At 42.4% G+C, this 18,952-nt stretch overlaps 1 long non-coding RNA gene across 1 annotated transcript; it reads left to right on the top strand.

Moving 5' to 3' along the window:
• Positions 1-9,845: 9,845 nt before the first annotated feature.
• On the top strand, positions 9,846-13,213 carry LOC137151279 (uncharacterized). The gene is made up of 2 exons (XR_010919226.1): positions 9,846-11,263; positions 12,052-13,213. It is a non-coding gene; the product is annotated as an uncharacterized lncRNA (long non-coding RNA).
• Positions 13,214-18,952: the final 5,739 nt, after the last annotated feature.

Genomic DNA, 18,952 nt, shown 5'->3' with positions numbered 1-18,952 from the left:
AAAGAACTAGAAAAGATACTGTAGGAAGTAAATCTGCTTTGTCAAGGAAATGGACCAGAGGGCTGATCCAAACCTCATTTAAGTCCCATTAACTTCAGTTGCCTTTGGATTAGGCCCTTATCTGACCAAATGAGAGCTAGCCCACACTGCAGTCTGCGTTCCCATGTCTTCATTGCCATTGGTACCGCTAGCCAGGACCTCCACATGTGGGGGAAAAAGGATACACTTTACCGGGGCCAGAGACCCAGGGGAGCCCAGCCTAGGATGCAACACCCATTACCAGGAGGAAAAAAATGTGCATGGCTCATGAGATTGTATGTATGAGATGAGGGATTGTGGTATGTGTGTGGGAGGGGACCCGTGTTACAAGTTTGTACTGGGCCTGAAAAAATTGTGCTTGGGCCCTGGAGCTAGATAGATGAAAGTTAGCTCAGGTAAGTCTACACACGTTTCAATCACACACCCCAAATGCAGGTTAGCCATACCCCCGAAAATAACGCATTTGTGCTGCCCAACTGAATGCCTAGCAGTGCGCACATAGAGACACACTTGCACACACACACGCTTCATCTTCAAGAAGAGACAAGAGGCGCTAATGGGGAAAAGCTCAGCTCAGTAGAGGCTAACTGGGAAGGAGAGAGGACCTCTTATGCTAGCCCCTTGAAAGAGGGCTAGCTAGGGCCAGTGCCTACCTCAGGACTCCCTGAAGGTGGGCCTGACTGGGGCTGAAGGATAACTATAAAGACTGCTAGATCCAGAGCCTCTGTAAGGATCAGTAGGCCTGGCATAGGACTTTCATACGTGCTTTGTTCCCTGGAACTATTATGGTGTCCTTTTGGGATGTGTGGATGAGTGCACCTCAGAAGGGGCCGGTGGACCATGGTAGAAAGTAGGTATAAAGATATGTGTGGATAGACAGACAGCTCTTTATTACAGGGTCCCTGGGTTGGAACCCAAAGAAGAGGGAGGGCCTGTGTTTCCCTACTGGTTCATCAATGAAGATGGCAGGAAGGTTCTCAAAACAAGACCTGGAAAGCACAATTAAGTCTGAAGTCAGGCTAAAGACCTGGCCTGAAGCCGCTGATCTACAGATGTACAGGACCTGGTTTGACCCCTTAAGGTCTGGGACCACAGTTGACCCAAGCATAGGGCTGAGCCATGAGAAGTAGACCACAGCAAGACTGGAGCTGCTGTCAGCTGGAGTTGTGCTTGAGGAAGAGACCTTGCTAGGTCATGCTGCGTCACGCTGGCTGGTGAGTTACTTTATCACAGGCTCCAATTCAGCAAAGTACTTAAGCCTGTGAAAAACTTTAAGCACACACTTAAAATGTATTGACTGCAATGGGACTTGCGCACATGCTGAAAGTTAGACATGTTCTTAAATGCTTTGCTGAATCAGGACCTCACATATTGTTCAAGAGGGAACAAGTATGTTAATAGCTTCTAGCTAAAGCTGTGCAGAAATTTTCTCAAGCACAACTGAAGACTCCTAGAACATGCCTGTTTCATTACAAACGCATGACTTTTTCTTACCTCTGGGTAAGTCTCAAGCCTGTTTAAACTGGTGCACCTGTGCTGGGGGAGGTTAAACTGATGCATCAGTACAAAAGATCCAAATTCAGAGAAGCCCTCAGACCATGTTTGAAAGTTCAACAACATTCACTGCCTTTAAGAAAAACCAGTCCCAATTCTGAGCAAAGCTTGGTTTTCCTTTGAAATCACACTAAATTTAGAGCTACATATTAGAGCCGGTTTAAAAAAATGGGAATTGGTCAAATTTTGAATATTTTAAACAAAAATGGCCAAATATTGTGAATATTTCATCCTTTTCATTTTTCAGCAAAATTTGAAAGATTTCGACCACCTTTGTTAAATATGAAATTGGTGTGAAACACAGATGAAATTCAATAGCTTTGACAGAATTTTACATTGAAATTTTGAAGGCGGGGGGTCAACTGCAAGTCAAAACAAAACTTAGGGACAGGGGGAGCAATCAAAGAGACAGGAGGTGGAGGGAAAAGGAAATGTCCCTGCGAGTACCTAGGAAGTCAAACTCCAGAATTTTGTTTGTAGTTCTGCTTCTAACAATTCCTTTCCCCTCCTCATTATAGCTCTGCAAAAGAAAAAAATATTTACAGTGAAATTTGAAAACCTCCAAGATTTCAGGATTTTGCATTTTGTTTTCTCTAAACTGGGCCAATTTCGTGAAATAAAATGTGCAAATGTTGCCATTTTTCATCCAAGTGAGTGTTTTTCAGCAAAAATGGGCCAGAATGGTCCTGTTATTTAACAGATGCTTCAACATTTCAGAAATGTTAGAATTTGGAAATTTTGTTTCGCACATGCACAGAACTGTTTGGCTGTATATTGGCCTGGAACAAAAACAAACAAAAAAAAAACCCTCTGAAAACATTTTCACATCTGCTTTTAGGAAAATATTCATTATTTTCACAGAGTCAAACAGTTCAGTGAAACAATGGTCTTTGTAACCAAGAAGATTAGTATCACATTTTAATGACACTAAGGCCAAATTTTTATAATTTAGAATGGAGGAAAAATGCTCAGTATCACCTTTAAGAAAATCCTCCCCTGGGCTGGAAAGCCTCTAAAACTCCTCATTAGGTTGACCAGATGTCCCGATTTTATAGGGACAGTCCCGATATTCAGAGCTTTGTTCTTATATAGGCGCCTATTACTCCCCACCTGTCCCGATTTTTCGCACTTGCTATCTGGTCACCCTACACCTAACCCATGGCTATATAATCTATATTTGTACAGTACTAGCACAATGGGGTCCTGGCCCATCTCTGGGGTTCATCGGTGCTACATAATACAAATAATAGTAATGGCAAAATAAAATGTTTTCTCATCTTCAGTTCTCTCTCCAAACCAGATGGTAAAAATACGAGATTGTCAGGATTTATAAAGACGAATTTAGCAGGGGGTTTTTTCAACTTGTTTTGACTGGGAGAAATAAATCAAACCAGCAGCTTTCTGTTCAAGAATAAGGTTTTTGTTATCTGAATGAATATGTATTAGTGAATCAGACACGGATACGTTGGTTCTATTACAAGTGCTGTTGTATGATTCATATCATTCCATATTGGTTTTGTTTACTTAATTTGTTCTTTTCTTTATGCAGTCACAGCTGATTGTGGGGGAGGGGGTAGTTTGTTTTTTTCCATCTTCTAACACTATGATACAGTAGGACACAACAATGTAAACCTCTAGTCTGCGGGATATAGTCTTCAAGGGAATTGTCAAAAGCCTGAAGTCAGAAACTTGCAAATGGTTGTATTTCCAATGAAAATAATTGTACTTGCATACAAAGCACAGGATTTGGTCAGAGATTGTGTTGATCCCATGCATATGAAGACTTTTGCACATTAAGTGAAACCCCATTTAAGTCAATGGCAAAAGTCACATTGATTTCATTGAGCCAGGATTTTCACCTATGGACTCCATGCTTCTGCTTAGAACTCCTGATTTTCTGCACCATAAGCATTCATGCTAAACCTTCACGAGGTGTAATAGTACTATATCATCTGTAAAGCAGCCCCATCATATCCTCACATCTCCTTGATACTCCTTCTAGCACGGGGCACATCATCCCGATCCACTGCATGCAAGAGCCACATAAATCCCAAGGCACCTGTAAGTTGTTATTGTCATTATCCCACACAGGTGCACTCTCTCATTAAATGTGACACAGTAAAACCTGTTTTAATTCTTGTTTTCCATTTCTACATCTGCCGACTCCATTTTAAACAACACCTTCTGGTTCTTGAAATTTCATGGATTCCTGGGATTTGGGTATTAACATGAATTAGGATCTTTTGCATCACACATAGCTACGGATATTTATTAAATTAAATGCTTTTCTCTTTTGGTTTTAAGCTTATTTTCCCTGTTTAGATGGGGATAAATTCTACTGAGTGGAGTCTCACTCCATTTTTCCTAACTGCAACATATTTAGCAATAGCGTCCCTGGGAATTACATCAGAGGAAGTAATGAACACACCTACGGCCTCTCCTGATTTCCTAGAGGGCAAATTATCTTCAGCTGACTGTCCCAGCTGTAGAAGTCTGAAAGGGGATGTATGGTCCAAACCACGTTTTTTGGGATGACAAAACTGGCTGGCAATAATGTAATAGCAGATTAACAGTCAACTGGGGAGAGTGAGGCGTGAGCACTTTCAACTGAGTGGAGAACTAGCCAATCCCGCCTCCAGGCAGATTAAGACGCTCAGGGGGGTTGTACGAGGACTGCTTAGCTGAGGGCAGCCTGCAGGTCTGCTGTTAAGATCAGCAGCAGGGGTCTGGTTACTCAATGCTTTGGCCTGTCTTAACCCTGTCCTGCAACAGCTCTGGCTCTGCCCCTTGACTAAGGCTCCTAGCAGGGCTGGCTCTCTAGAGCAAATGGTGCCTCAGGCAAGGAGCGTCTTCAATGTTCCCCCTCCATTTGTTAAACTTCTGAATACCTTCGTTTTTATATCTCACAGACTGATGAGATGTCCCCCCCCCCCCCCCCCCCAATACACCCGCGAGGGCCTGGCTGACAACATTCTAGGAGGTGTGAAGAAAATGTAGTTCTCAGAAAGTCTGGAAAGTTCCATGAGACTCTTCAAAGTTCCAGAACATTCCAGGAAGTTAGTGAAAAATAAATCCACACACAGAATACCTGAAACATTTTGCTTCCAACATTCTAGTTACCCTTTCATTGCTAACAGCAAAAACAGCACCCCGAGCCCGGCAGCCCCCAAGCCTGGCACCCCAGGCGGTCCCTAAATCTGGCCCTGGTTCTAGCCACTGAGGTGGGCGGCTGGCCTGACAGGGAAGGGGAGTTTCTGAGCTTGAAGGGGATGTGGCTATGAACCTTGGTGAGGCAGGGGAAGGATTGGGTGAGTGGAACTACTGTGTCAGTGGGTGGGAGGCAGGTAATGCGGCTTTGGTGTGGGGGATTGAGTTATAAACCTGGTGGAGTTGTTTGGGAAGGTGTGAGCCTGCAGGGAAAGGGTCTGAAAAGGGGATGGTGGGTTGGAGCAACGCAAGAGATGTGGGAGTGGAGGGGTTCTGAGCCGGGGGTAGGGGGCATTTGGCTGGATTGGGAAGGGCTGAGTGTATGAAAGGAGTGAATAAAGATGTGATGGGAGATATGAGGGTATGTGTATAGAGAATTAATGTAACCTCAAGAAAACACTATCCCAAGCAGAGTTTGAGCCCCAAAAGGAAGACATGCCCAAGACTGCAGTCCACTAAAGTTTTTGCTGTTGATGTTTATGTGGAAGGGACTCAGCTTCCATGGTGATGGGTGGCTGTACAAAACACTAAGACAGCTAGATGTGAAATGGTGGTGTATGTGACTGGGGGAAGACAGGAGGGTAGGAGCTAGACCCTGAGAGTAGGGAAGGGGTGCGGAGAGAAGCCATAACTGGGAGCAAACATTAAAGAGGTTGCAGAAGGATAACTATGCTTTCTTCCTCTCCTGCTATTTACTGTAAAGTACCCCAGGTTCTCATTAGGGAAAGGGGCAGATCTGGTGAGAGGGAAGGGTGGGCCTCTTTTTCTTCCCATTTCCCTGCCAACCACCCATCTCCTCCCACCAAAACCCTTCCCCTATGATACCTCCTATCAGGGGGGCAAGTGTTTAGTCAGCCTTTAGGGAGAGGCATGAGGGCAGGAAGCAGAGGGGAGCCATGGAACCTGCAGCCCCACCATTTCTTTTGCGCACCAGCTGACGCTGCAAAAAGGCTGAACAGGAAGCGTAATGGAATGCCAAACCGCATTATATTGCTTAGCCACTAGGTGGCATTGTGTGTAAAACACTGTATTTGAATGAACCTCAGCCATACCACTAAGAGCACTAAAGGATCTTATGATGAGCACACAGCTCTGTGGCCAGTCCAGCCCTGGTACAGGAGCATGACAGGGAGAATGTATGCTGGGTGGGGTCGAGCACTACAGCCTGCACATGACGGAAGGATGGTTATTGTACTGAGGTATTGAAATGGAATATGGTGGGGCCCTAGGGTGTGATCGTGGGGAAGTTATTCTAGGTGTCGATCCAGTGTGGAGTAAGACAAGGAGGGACAAAAGAGACGTAAAGTGGCTGGTTTAAACATGGTATAAGGAGCAGAAAGGAATGCAGGAAAGGAGGCGAGAGATGCAGCAATTCCCTGCCCCCGCACGTGTGCACACTCACGTGCACGTACACACACACGCAAACACACACTTATAATGCATCAACATTATATAGACTGCCCATGCAAAATGGCTTGTCCAGACACTCTTCAAATTACATATCCTTTACCTGGGACTATTCCAGTTTCATTCATTCTATTACAAAGGTGTTCCTCTGGGCCAGACACAAAAAGATAAGAACAATTATACATTGTACTGTCACTATCTGATGGCTGGAGAGAAAAATGCAGTAAGTTTTACAGCATAATGTCCTGAAGTACCACAATGGCAACAGTAAAGATTTGTAAAACGTCATAACAAGAGACAGACCCTTTTCACTACGCTTTTTGGGAGGGAAGGGTAACTGAGCTAAGAAGTCAAATGCACCTGGAGCAAGTTGCTAAGAAACATAGCCATTAGCCATTCAGAGGCTGTTGCTGGGATTTATAGCTAATTCTTTGAACAAGTAGAATTCTAAAAGGTGAAACTCAAGGGCGCAAGGGGCTTTGTGTGTGTGTTTTAAGTTTTCAGTTGAGCATGCGGTAGTAAATTCAAAAAAAAAAAAAAAAAAAAAAAAAGTCACTAAAACAGAGCTTACAAAAGCTATCAAACAAAGCATGAATTATTTGTGGCTATCTATACATACACTGCCATACATCATAGCCACTCAGAATTTCCTGGTCATTTCATGCGGAGATGGTAGTTGTGGTTTGTGGAGGAGATTGATTTTTCTCTTCCTGTCATATCTACATAAAATAAAAACAATTTTTCTGTTTTAGGTAATTATGTGGTCTCCATCAACACAGCACCTGACCATCTTTAATTGTCAATTCCCCTTTCAAACACCACTGTGGGAGAGAGTAGTACTATTATATGCATTTTACAAATGGGAAACTGAGGCACAGAAAGGCAAAGGTGCCAGATTTTTAAAGGTAGATGTATGGTGCGATCTTTTCCAAGTGCCTAAGTACCTAACTCCCAACACGCCAACAGTACTGGACCACTTTCCTCTCCCTGGAAATCACTGTGGACAAAGTGGGAATTTCTGAATCTGATCTACTGAGGCTTGCACAAAAACATTTGTGGCTGCAGTGGGAAGGCAGAAGGAAATATCTGATCCTTGATGTGTCAAAAACACAGAGATTAAAGCATTTCCGGGGGGAGACACTAATAGGAACCCAGGCGTGAATCAGCTGGAACACCTGTTTTCAATTATAACAGCTTAAATGATTGTTTAATTTTTCACCAAAAGATTAATCTATCCCTGCCAAAAAGCTACATTGGAAGAGTTCACCTAAAATAATAACCCCAAGAATTCCTATACATTTTAAAAACACAATAATGAATTGAGTCTTTCCCCTTAATTGTCTCCAAACATCAGGGAAATTGCACATGGCAATACTAAAATTAACTATTCACTTTCTTTATAATACAATATTTTCTAATTTGTCACAGAAGATCTAGGAGCTATACCTCCAAACAGGGATGCCTGACAAGTTGTAGGCACAGGCTATACATGATCTTTATTTAAAAGATAATTGGGGGCATAAAGAAGAGGCTGATTTTTATCAAATATAATCAGTTATTCTGGCATACTTTAAATTTAAAACATTTAAAGGGTTTTATATTGATTTTAAAGTCAGGAGACAAAAAGAATGTTAAAAAAATAAGAGTATTGGGATGAACTGTCATTCTGAATCTAGCAAGTTTTGTGTGTGATCAAAGGCACAAGCAAACGGTACAAAATTAAGTTTTATATTCTGAGAACACTTGTACATGTCTAAGTTGTAGCATGTGAATAGTTCCACTGAAGTCAATTGGGCTACTCACCTGTTTAAAGCAGTGCTTGAAGCAGTCTAAAAGAAATGTGTGGGGTAGGTGTATCATTTTCTACAGAAATGAAAATATACCTACCTTCCCCACCAGCTGCTCTCAGCTCTGTCCCCCTCAGCTGCCACATCTGTTCTGCCCTTCCCCAGCCTTACTTCTACTCCTCCTGCAGCTCTAGGGGCTTTTCATTCCCCTCTTTTAAGGCTTGCAGCAGGGGGTGGCTGCAGTAAGGTCTCCTTTGCCCTTTCCCAGGCTGGGTGTTGCAAGGAGAGACTTGAGGAGCTGTCCCCATTGCTCATAGGGAGGGAGGGGGAGAGGATCTCTTCCCCTCCCCTTTGCTTTCATCACAAGAGATGGGAAAGTGTTTACAGCTGCCAATCAGCAGGGGATTCCCCCCAGGCCCAGTTGAAATGTGAGCCATCAGCAACCCCTCTGGAGTTGTAAAGATTTATCTGCAGCCTTTGCACTTTTCAGCCTGGTTTAAAGTTAAAGATGGATGTAGATGTTTACAAGATCAGGGCCTACACTACTACACTTTCAGGAAAGTCAGCTTGTTTATCTATTCCTTAGCATTTTAGTTTGTTGTAGACAACAGTCTGCCTGATATCAAAGGGCCACACAGGAAGTCAAATTCTTACAAATGTATTCAGGTCTTGTGAAGCTAATTATTATTATTATTAATATATTTACTTGGGAGATTTTCCTTTACTAAATATTCTGACTTCAAAATCATCAGGAAATTCCTTTGGAAACAATTTTTTTTTATTTTGATTTTTATCATAGGCTAAAAATCTCTGAATCTATTACTTTAATTGCATAGAAGTGTTTTCTTTATTCCAATATGAGTTTAAGTGTGAACTGAAAAGCCTTCTTTAAAAATCATGTACAGTGATTTGTAACTGGAAACGAATGAGAACATTTGCTTGAAAGTAGATTTATATAAGTTTCTGGGTTTTGTTTTTTTGTGCGGGGTGTTTGGTTTGTGTTTTTTGGTTGGTTGGTTTTTCACTATTTCAGAGACATTTAGAATATAATGCATTCAGTGAGTGAAAGTGAATCTTTTATGCCAGTTTAGTATCATTCAGAGTTTAATATCTAATTAAACTTGATCGAAGAGAACTAAATATTCACACAAGTGGGGTTACAGTGAGAAGATCATCCTATATTCTGTACATTTTTAAAAGGCCCCTGGCTTAGGTTCACCTCATAGCTTCAAATCCAAGCAGGCATGTTTAATTTACTACAACAGGGACAGAAGTTCAGCATTTGAGCATGGCTCTGCAAACTTCACTCTGACGTGATCATGATATTTTGCATTTCTTCTGAGGTTCAAAATTCCATTTTATTCTCAACAGGTTCTTATTGTGCCCTCTTCACCAGACATCTGAGTGTCTGCCAGTAGTGCATTAATTGACACAACAAACATCTGTCATGTGGGGTTCATTCGCTCTCATTCACTCCCAGGAGGGGAATTTTGTATGCAGTATTTTATTTGGGAGGGGGGTGTTTATTTTAAATCTACTGCTCTGTGTTTGATAGAGAAAGCAGGTCAAAGACATGTGCCTTCCATGTAGAGGGGAAGGTGGTGATGTTTGTGATAGACTTCAGATCCTAGGGGAGTTTGTTCTACAATATGAGACCAGATGCCAATAAAGTTCTGTCTTCTGCACAAATGAGTTTCTACCTTGTGATAGAAAGTTTCATTGTGCCTGAACAGTGGACGTGCTGAGCTTTAGGGGATCTTTTAGTTATGCTGGGCCCAGGCCCCTGACACTAAATTAATTCAATCTCACAACAATTCCATGAGAGAGGAAAATAATGTTCTCATTTTACAGGTGGTCAAATGGAGGCGCAGAGATTAAGAGAGCTGCCCAGCAAGTCTCTGGGAGGTCTGGGAACAGAACCTACTCCCAACTCCCACTCCTTTGCCCTAACCACTTCACTCTTGAGACAGCTTGCCCAATTCAGGCTGTGCATCACCTTTGAATGATTCTGTCTTGCTGACCATCACAACCTGAGAACTATGAGACCAGATCTCAGCTCTTGTTGCCAATCTCAGCAGTAGCTCTGCCATCCATGAAGTCAGTAGAGCAAAAAGACAAGGCGCTAGCTAGCACGAAGGGGCCCATTCACTAGGTTTCCAAATTCCAGCTCTTTGCACTTTCAGCTAGACGATGCTTTTTCAGAGACAAATGATTGGACAATATCCCCAGAGAGGATGAAAGAAGCTGAAGGACTTTCACTGTCAGAAATCGTGGCAGGTGTAGGCATATGCCAGCTGTTCTGGAAATGCACAACTGTCTCAGTCCCTGTTCATCTGCTGGGATCACAGTGGGACATGGCTTGAAAGGCAGAAAGAGAGAGAGAAAGATAAAATGAAGAAAAGAGGCATCTGATGCACCATCTGATTTTAATTAAATCCTGCCTGCAGCCAAAAGAATACTCTGTTCTTTTCTCACATGCACCTGAGACACAGAGAAGGATGACAGGGTCTCTGTTCCAACAGTGCCTGCTCCCCACCCCTACAGTGGCACGAAACTGACTGAGTGGTATACAAGCCCCCAAAGGGGGATACAATCCACTTTACTCACTGTTCCAGAGGAAAGTGAACGAGCCTCTGCAAAGTCACTGCCAATATGCCTTGAGGGAGCAATCTCCTCTGCCCTCCAGCATAGTGAGTTAACAGATATACAAGAGGGGGGAGACCCTTTGCTTTCTTTCTGTTTGCTGAAAACTTCCAGATACACTTAAAGAGAAATCTGTATGTTTTAACTTTCTCGGTGAAATAAAGTGTTTTGGGTTGACAGTGACCCCACATAACTATCTTCCTTTGAAAGAGGGCAGAAACACAGATAGCAGGTAGCATACACAGTACACAAGGTAGCATCAGCCATGCTCTCCTGAGACTGAACGTTAGATGCTCTGCAGAAAGAAAACTACCAAGCACCTGTCTCTGGTCTTTTGCTGCCCAGTCGCAATGGCAAATCCCCATCCACCAGCTGGGTATAAGATGGGAACAGCTGGGTCATTTTAAGAGACTAAACTTAAGACACCTCTCCACCCCCTTGCCCTTAACTAGTCAGCTTCAGCTGTCAACCTCGAAGCCGTCTCTGAAGACTGGAACTGTGGATGTGACAAGAAAGCTAAACAGCCCTTTGCCATTGTCCTGCACAGCATGAGAGAATGCATACTTCATGAGATTTGCCAAAAGGACTTCTGCTGAATAGCTTTGGTTTTATTCTTCTCATAAAAGGTATTCACTAATGACTGGTCTTTTGAGGTTTTTGGCACAGTGAGAAAAGAGGTCAGCAAGCTAACACATTAGACATGTTCTACCTGGACAAGCCAACAAAAAGCTAATTTTACTTGGTCACATTGTAACCTCCGCTCCATCTCTTGATCTGTACCTAAATGATGGAAAGCACCACTCAGATTCATAAAATATTTTACAGGAGAGTAAAACAGATCTAATAGACCTATTTCTCATTAGAAAGGTCAATGCAATGAACGTCTGATGCTGTATAACTGTCTGTTTCAATTTAGCAGGTCAAGCATGACTAATCCTATCCCTGATTGGTCTGAATTTATTTCTACTAAAAAAGGCCATTTTCCTACAAATTGTCAGGATTATGTGCTCTAGCCCTGTATTTTTACAAGACATCACCAGCATGTTGATCAAACCTAATTCACTCATTCTGCAAGACCAAGCAAAAGTTTCACATTACAAATTAATATTCAGAGTCTATAAAAATGACATCTAAATCGTATTAGAAATCAGATTACACATTTTTCTTAGCCCAAGAATAGAGGCAGGCAAAAGACTTCAGAAGAAAAGCAGATCAAAGTTCATGGATTTGGAGCATTCTTTAAAAATAAACATTGTCAGGTGCAAGATCAGCATGCAATATTTGGATGGAGGGAATTTTGGTTTTTGTAATTTCTTAAATAAAACATGGGATTTTAAAAGATATTGTATTTCACTTTTGCTTGAATTATCAGATGTATCTTTTGGGGTACAGTCAGGTTTTCTTTTCTTTTCAGCTCTCAAGAATGAGTCTGCAATTTGTGAACATTATAAATTTATTCCATTCTCACTCCATTAGTGGGTCCTACAGCAATTACCAGCCAGTTTCCACATCTAATGGGACCCAGCGGTGTATCCCTTTTCTTGGAAGGCTTACCTCCTGCGGTAACAGAAGAGAAGAAAATGAGTGGCCTTGTGGTATGTGCATGCAGCCAGTACGCCAGATTGCCTCAATGGCTGGTAACGTCAAAGTATTACTATTACCAAGTGGGGACTACTGTAAAGCAGCCAAATATGGAACAGACTTAAGAAATAAAACAAAAGCACAGGGAAAATGCATCCTTTCTTTGTATATTGTCCAGCTAAGCTTGATTTTACGTTTACTAACAATGCAATATCATTAATTTTTTTGTTAAGCTACCAGTAGAAACACCATTCATTTCTCTATGCTAAAACCCAGACATCAATATGATTTAGAAGATAATTTGCTTCTCTAAGTGTAAACTGAATCTCAATGGTACAAAAAGGCATGTCCTCAACATCGTGTATAAATTGAGGTGTGATTCTTGGGGTAATTATTAGGAAGATTGATTATCTGGGTGATGGAACTGCTGAGCAAAGTTCCAATGCTCTTTGATTGTGAGAAGTAACCTGAAAGCATGTAATTTGGCCCTTTTCTATGTCACTCCACATAATCTAACTATGGTTCGCAAAGATCCTTCTCCTCAGTCCACTTCTGACTTCTGGTATCTCACGGCTCATTTCAAATGTCAGCTGAAAATATTTTTTTATCCTTGACCAAGACTCTACATTTATTTTCCCCTCTGCTAGCATTCATTATTCATCTCTTTAAACTTATTAATTATTTCCAGTCAGAGTGAAGCCTTTTAGGGTACAATTTGCATCACAAAGATTCAATCCGATCCAGATTAATTTTATGTATTAGTTATAATTCCACTAAAACTGCCATTTTAAGAAGAAAAACACTCCTGCTGTAGGGGACTACTTCACTAGAAGTAAAAGTCAATTCTCAGAAGTCAGGTGTCTGTCTCCATGGTTCTGAGTGCAGCATAAGCTGCTCTTAGTAAAATAAGAGCGCTCCAGAACCTTGTTTAGTGACTCCACAGCTTCAAAGTCTGTTGAGGAGGAAATGTGAGTGGCAAATGGAGCAATAAACATCAGATAGGTCAGAAAGAGACCAATGACCAACACTTTGCATTCCTACATTATGTCTGAGGATCTCAATGTACTTTATAGTAACATAACAACATTAGGGTGAGGCAGATTTTATAGATGGCTAAACTGAAGCATAAAGAAGTTAAATGACTTGCTTGAGGCCATACATGAAGTCTGTGCAGAGCTGGGAATTGAACCCAGGACTTTTGATTCCCTGGAATTTAGCCCCAGACCTTCTTTCCCCTACCACCTTAGCCAAAGAATTAATATATATTAATCCTTGTTATCAAACAGGTTACATTTTCAGATATGTCTATTAAAAAGGTTAGGGTTAAGAATGCTTTAAGACCTAGGTATTATTAAATGGTGTGTCCCACTGTGTAATTGAGAGTTAAAACCATGCTATAAGAAGGAGGAGATCCAGTTCAAATTCTGCATGCATGCGCATGCACCTACACATACAGTAACTAGCCCACGATTAATGGAGGATTTTCAAACAATTGCAGTCTAGGACATTTTTCTTAATTAAAGGAAATTACTTCCTAGGCAATCCATTTTATTCACAGCTTCTAATTTTTATTCCTTTTCTCCCCCCACTGTGTCAGGAATATCAGAACTATTTCCCTACAGTCTACTTAAGAGAAAATAACTGTGATAGTTCAGATATGCCGGTGTGGTAACTATTGGTAAATGCTGACTGTTATAGATACACATCATCTGTGAGTACATGTAAATTAGATTTGAGTCAATCACCCTTATATTTGACATGGCTCACATTGCAAATTGAACAATCTGCCAGGGATCCCCTATTCACAGGCAATTCTACGTCATTGTTATAGCATCACATGGAGAATTTCTTCAGTGCACCTTTCTCACTAATATGGAGTAATCGCAGTCAAGAAAAGACATGGTCATAAACTGGTTAATTGAGAAGGAAAGTGCATGGGCAGACTCTCAGCTGGTGCAAATCAGCATAGTTCCACTGGCCTGATACCTGATCTAGATCAGATTAGTTGCTCTTATTTCCTTTAAACAAAGAAGTCTTCCTGTAATAGGGTGTACTCCCCACACTGGCCATACAGACGCGAATTAGGCCACGTGGGCCCAGTCAGCCAGTTAAGCTGAGTGAAGGGAGCTAATTAGAAAGAAGCTCACATGTGAGGGAACATGGCGGGGGCTCCTATAAAGCCAGGAGGCTGATAATAACATAGAGAGCAACAGGGAGGAAGTCTGCAGTCCCTCTCCCTGAGATAAGGGAGGAGAAGCATGGTGAGAAGGAATCTGGGGTGAAAGCAGTAAGGTAATTGCAGACCTCGAGTGTTTGCTACAGGGCTGAGGACTGGAACTCAGAGTACAGGGTGGGCCTGGGTTCCCCTACCAGCCACTGCAGAATGGTGTTACTAAGGGCAGGGGACACTAAGACTACTGGAGTGACATAGTCTGGGCAATAGGTATGAGGACTGCCTGCTGCTGCTTGTGGAGAAAGACCTTGAAAAACCAGTGGAAGTGAAACTGTTGGGAGACCTGGGTGGAGGGCTGAGTCATGAAGAGGAAGCCACAGCTCCTGGAGCAGAAAAGGGGTTGCAGACTGGGAGGGAGGGAGAGAGAGAGAGAGAGAGAGAGAGATGGATGCGACCTCAGGAAGGAGCATCAGTTTAGCAGAGTTACTCCCCAGAACTACCAGGAGGCGGTGTTGTCCAGTGGTGAATAGAGCGCCCTCTCACACCTATGGGTTAAATTTTCACAATGGCTGAGGCCTAGCATATCTTTCAGGTAGGGTTGTCACTTGTCCAGGTTTTCCCAGGATTGCACCTTTTCTGATGTAGCTGTCCTGGGAAATCTGTATGTCTTCCTGTGACACTAAATTGCCAGATGAGTCACCTTTCGGGCTGCTGCTGGGGTGAGGGTGGGAGGCTGAAGTCATCCTCTTTTCTCTTCCTTCCTGCAGAGGTGCTGGAACAACTTGTATGGTGGGGATGCTAAGAGTGTTTGAACCAAACAGTAAATACTGTATAGGATGGAAACCACTTCAAGCCATGGGGTGCAGTGGTTGCTCCTACTCCCCCTGGCTGTTCTACTGCTCTCTCACAGAAGGTGTTAAGCAGTTGCTGCCGTTGCTTCCTCACTGACCACCAAACTGCTGAGGGGAGTGGGAAGCATTCAAGGCAACACTGCCACAGCACCATGCTCCTCACCATCCTCTTTAAATCAAGTTTGGAGTTGAAGATATGCTCTAGCAGTTATTCTGGAGAAGTTCTATATCTTGTGCTATACAGTGATTGAGCTAGCTGAGTCTATCTGTTTAGCTTAACAAAGAGAAGGTTAAGGGATCACTTGATCATAGTCTAAGTATCTACATGGGAAACAAATATCAGATAACGGGCTCTTCGGTCTAGCAGAGAAAGATATAACCCAATCCAATGACTAAAAGTTGAAGCAAGCCACATTCAGACTGGTAACAAGGTAAATTCTTAACATTGAGGGTAATTTTCCATTGGAACAACTTACCAAGAGTTGTGGTGGATTCTCCATTGCCGGCAATTTTTCAATCAAGATTTGATGTTTTTCTAAAAAAGATAAGGCTGGGGGAATTATTTTGGGGGATCTCTATGGCCTGTGTTATACAGGAGGTCAGACTAGATGATCACAGTGGTCCCTTCTGGCCTATGAAATCATGGTGGCAGCTGTTCCTAAGCAGTGGGATCCTGATACCAGGAGCCATCTCCTATTCTGCCCCCTCCTCACAGAATCATAGAAGATGAGGGTTGGAAGGGACCTCAGGAGGTCGTCTGTCCTGCTTTGAGCAGGGTGTTGGACTAAACCCCAACTAAATCATCCCAGCCAGGGCTTTGTCAAGCTGCACCTTAAAAACCTCTCAGGATGGAGATTCCACCACCTCCCTAGGTAACCCATTCCAGTGCTTCACCACCCTCCTAGTGCAAAACCTTTTCCTAATATCCAACCTGGACCTCCCCCACTGCAACTTGAGACCATTGCTCTTAGTTCTGCCATCTCCTATGATCTTCTTCCTCAGCTCAGAGATGTCCCAGTTTTTTGTATCTCAGAGATGGCAACCCTATGCAGCAGCCCAAAATTGCATCTGTAAAATGAATTGTGGGCATAATATTTGAACTGCTACCAAAGCTTGCAGTCCCAGAGAGAGGGGCTAGCACTCAGATTTGCACCCATAATTCAGTTCAATAATACCCAGTGAAAAAGGAAGATGGACTTGCAAAAATGTGGCCCATGACATCATTTTTCTTAGTAGCTGAGTAGGTTTCAGTCTTGGCTCTGAGTCTGAAAGTGCCAGTCAGAGCTGAGGATCAAAGGCATGTGCCACCTACCCACTTAGTACCATTGTACCAGGGTCCTGGTGGTAGCAATCTATGCAGCTGCAATCTTATCTGTCTAAAATGGTTTGGCGCTGAACTGTCTTCTGCCAGTTCTGGTGGTTGCTCAGCTGAAAGATAAAGGATCCTTAGCACAATTTATGAAGAACACTGGATAATCCTAGTGTTTATGGGTTGATAGGCCCTCTCTCTCTCTCTCCAATCCACTGCAGACCAGCTGGCACTAATGCGCAGAACAGTCTGACTAATGCAGCTGGCGCCTAATGGCTGCCACAGACTTGTGCATACATGCAATTCCTTATCTATTGGTATATAATTTAATGCCCCATAAAGCACTTTGGAACATCTTTGATTATGTGAAAAGCAGTGTAAAAACCCAAGCTGCTCTGGGTGATGACTTGCTTGAAGGATCTGTGTACAAACCAGTCATGCTCGCCATCTATAGCAACTACCATCTTATCAATAATACCTGGAGGACATGGCACAGACAAGGCTGTAAGCCTGGCTTCCAGTTTATTTAACATGCAAACGGATAGTTAACTTCAGGATTTGTCTTATTAGCTATGGAATGTTTCACCAAATTGCATCTCCTGGAAGCCAGGATGCTATTTTAGGATGTGTTTTCTTTAAAATACAGCCCTACATTTTCTCTCCAATGTGATTAATTTTGGATGCCTCTGTTTTTTGGGAGCCCAACAAGACACCTTAAAAAGTTATGATTTTTAGGAAGTCCTGAGCACCCAACTTCTGAAAGCCCGGGCCCTCTTTAAGACCCCAAAACTGAGACACCCAAAAATCACTCTTCTCTGACAATCTGTACCATGACAGTTTGCATTTGGTGTTGATTATTTTTCTTAAACAATGGTCTGAGTTCATTCATAGCCCTCCACTATCAGAAGTAACCCCCTTTCAGAAGTAACAGGTGGCTGCTTCTCCCTCCCATTATACCCCATGGTTAGCTTTACAATTTCCTCATCAGTTTAACAAAGTAGGTTCCTGCCTTTATTATTTATACTGCAGTAGCACCTAGGAACTGCAGCCAGGAATTACGACTCCATTGGGTTAGGTGCTGTATAAACACAGAAAAAACTTTGATTAGATTTAAAATGGCACTTTCCCCACCCCTTTCTGGTGGTTCAAACAATCCACTTAAGTTTGTGGACTGCAAACACCAGGATCCCATTCATTTCTCGCTCTTGCTCCTCACTTGAATTCAGTTAGTTTGCATCTGATGTGCATCGCTGAATCATTATAACTTGGTCAATTCAAAATGAGCCCTTTCTTTCTAGTTCCAGATGCCTGTTTTGAGTTCAGAAGAAATCCTACAAAATTATTAATAGGAACAGCAAAGATTGTCAGGGAAGGAGATAACCCTCCTACTGTTATGCTTTGTCAGATATTATCTAAGGGTTTTGGTAAAAAACATGGAATAAAACTTGTTCCAACACTGAAGAAAATCACTGGTAAAAATTCATCCCTATTTTAACTTCCCTAAATCAGATAAAGATATATGGGAATGACCTTAGTGCATTATTATTTTTCCTTTCACCTGTTTGGATTAATGAAGCTGTAGGGGGGAAATGTTGGAAAACCAGTCCTGGAAACTATGAAACATAACTAGTTCTAGAATTTAGAATAGTTATTTAGGTCTGGCGGTCTTTTCATTAATGGATCATATCCCCAGGTATCTAGTTTCTGAGCAACTACCATGAAAGGGCCCAAAATTGCATGTAAAAGCTGTCTAAAAGTGACCATTACACCATCATCATGACATATTGCAAAAACAAACCATTATTTACCCTGTTCAAAATGGCCTGGAGTCACAGTGAACTGCATGATTGGATATCGCCAAAGCAAACAAACAGGACTTTGCTTCTTAAATACCTAAAAAGATTGGGCTGATTTAAAGTTTGATTGCCAGCAGCAGTGCTTCTGTGTGTGGCTGACTGCTTTTGGGGTGTTTGCATCTAATTTGTACACCACCCTTTCCACAGTCCAGAAGGACTCAGCATGCCCTCTGGTTATCCCATAGTTTGAAACAAGAAATGTAACAACTAGTGCTGAGTTCTGCACTGCAAGCTGTGCTAAAATGTTGCTATTGCAGATTTAAAAAAAAAAATTTAAAATAAAAACATTTTATGTACCCCTCCTGTGTAGTGTACAGTTCATCCATGCACAGCTGGTTGGCGGGGAAATGTAGGCTAGTGGTTAGAGCACAGCCCTTAAATTTGGGGTTCCTAGGCTCAATCCTCTACAGCAACAAACAGCACAGGGTTTTAGCTGATGGCAGTTGCTGCAAAGGAACTACTTGCAGCTCCCTGATCTGGTAGCAGGTTCTACACCAGACCCAATGTAGTTTAGAGCAGCCTCAAGGCTGCTCTAAACTAGGCTG

The sequence above is a fragment of the Emydura macquarii genome, unplaced genomic scaffold (assembly GCF_026122565.2).
Source record: "Emydura macquarii macquarii isolate MOO-44397 ecotype Brisbane River unplaced genomic scaffold, CSIRO-AGI_Emac_v2 contig_1045, whole genome shotgun sequence".
NCBI lineage: Eukaryota > Metazoa > Chordata > Testudines > Chelidae > Emydura > Emydura macquarii.
Note: the sequence above shows the minus strand (reverse complement) of the source record. Positions and strands in the feature narration are given on the sequence as shown.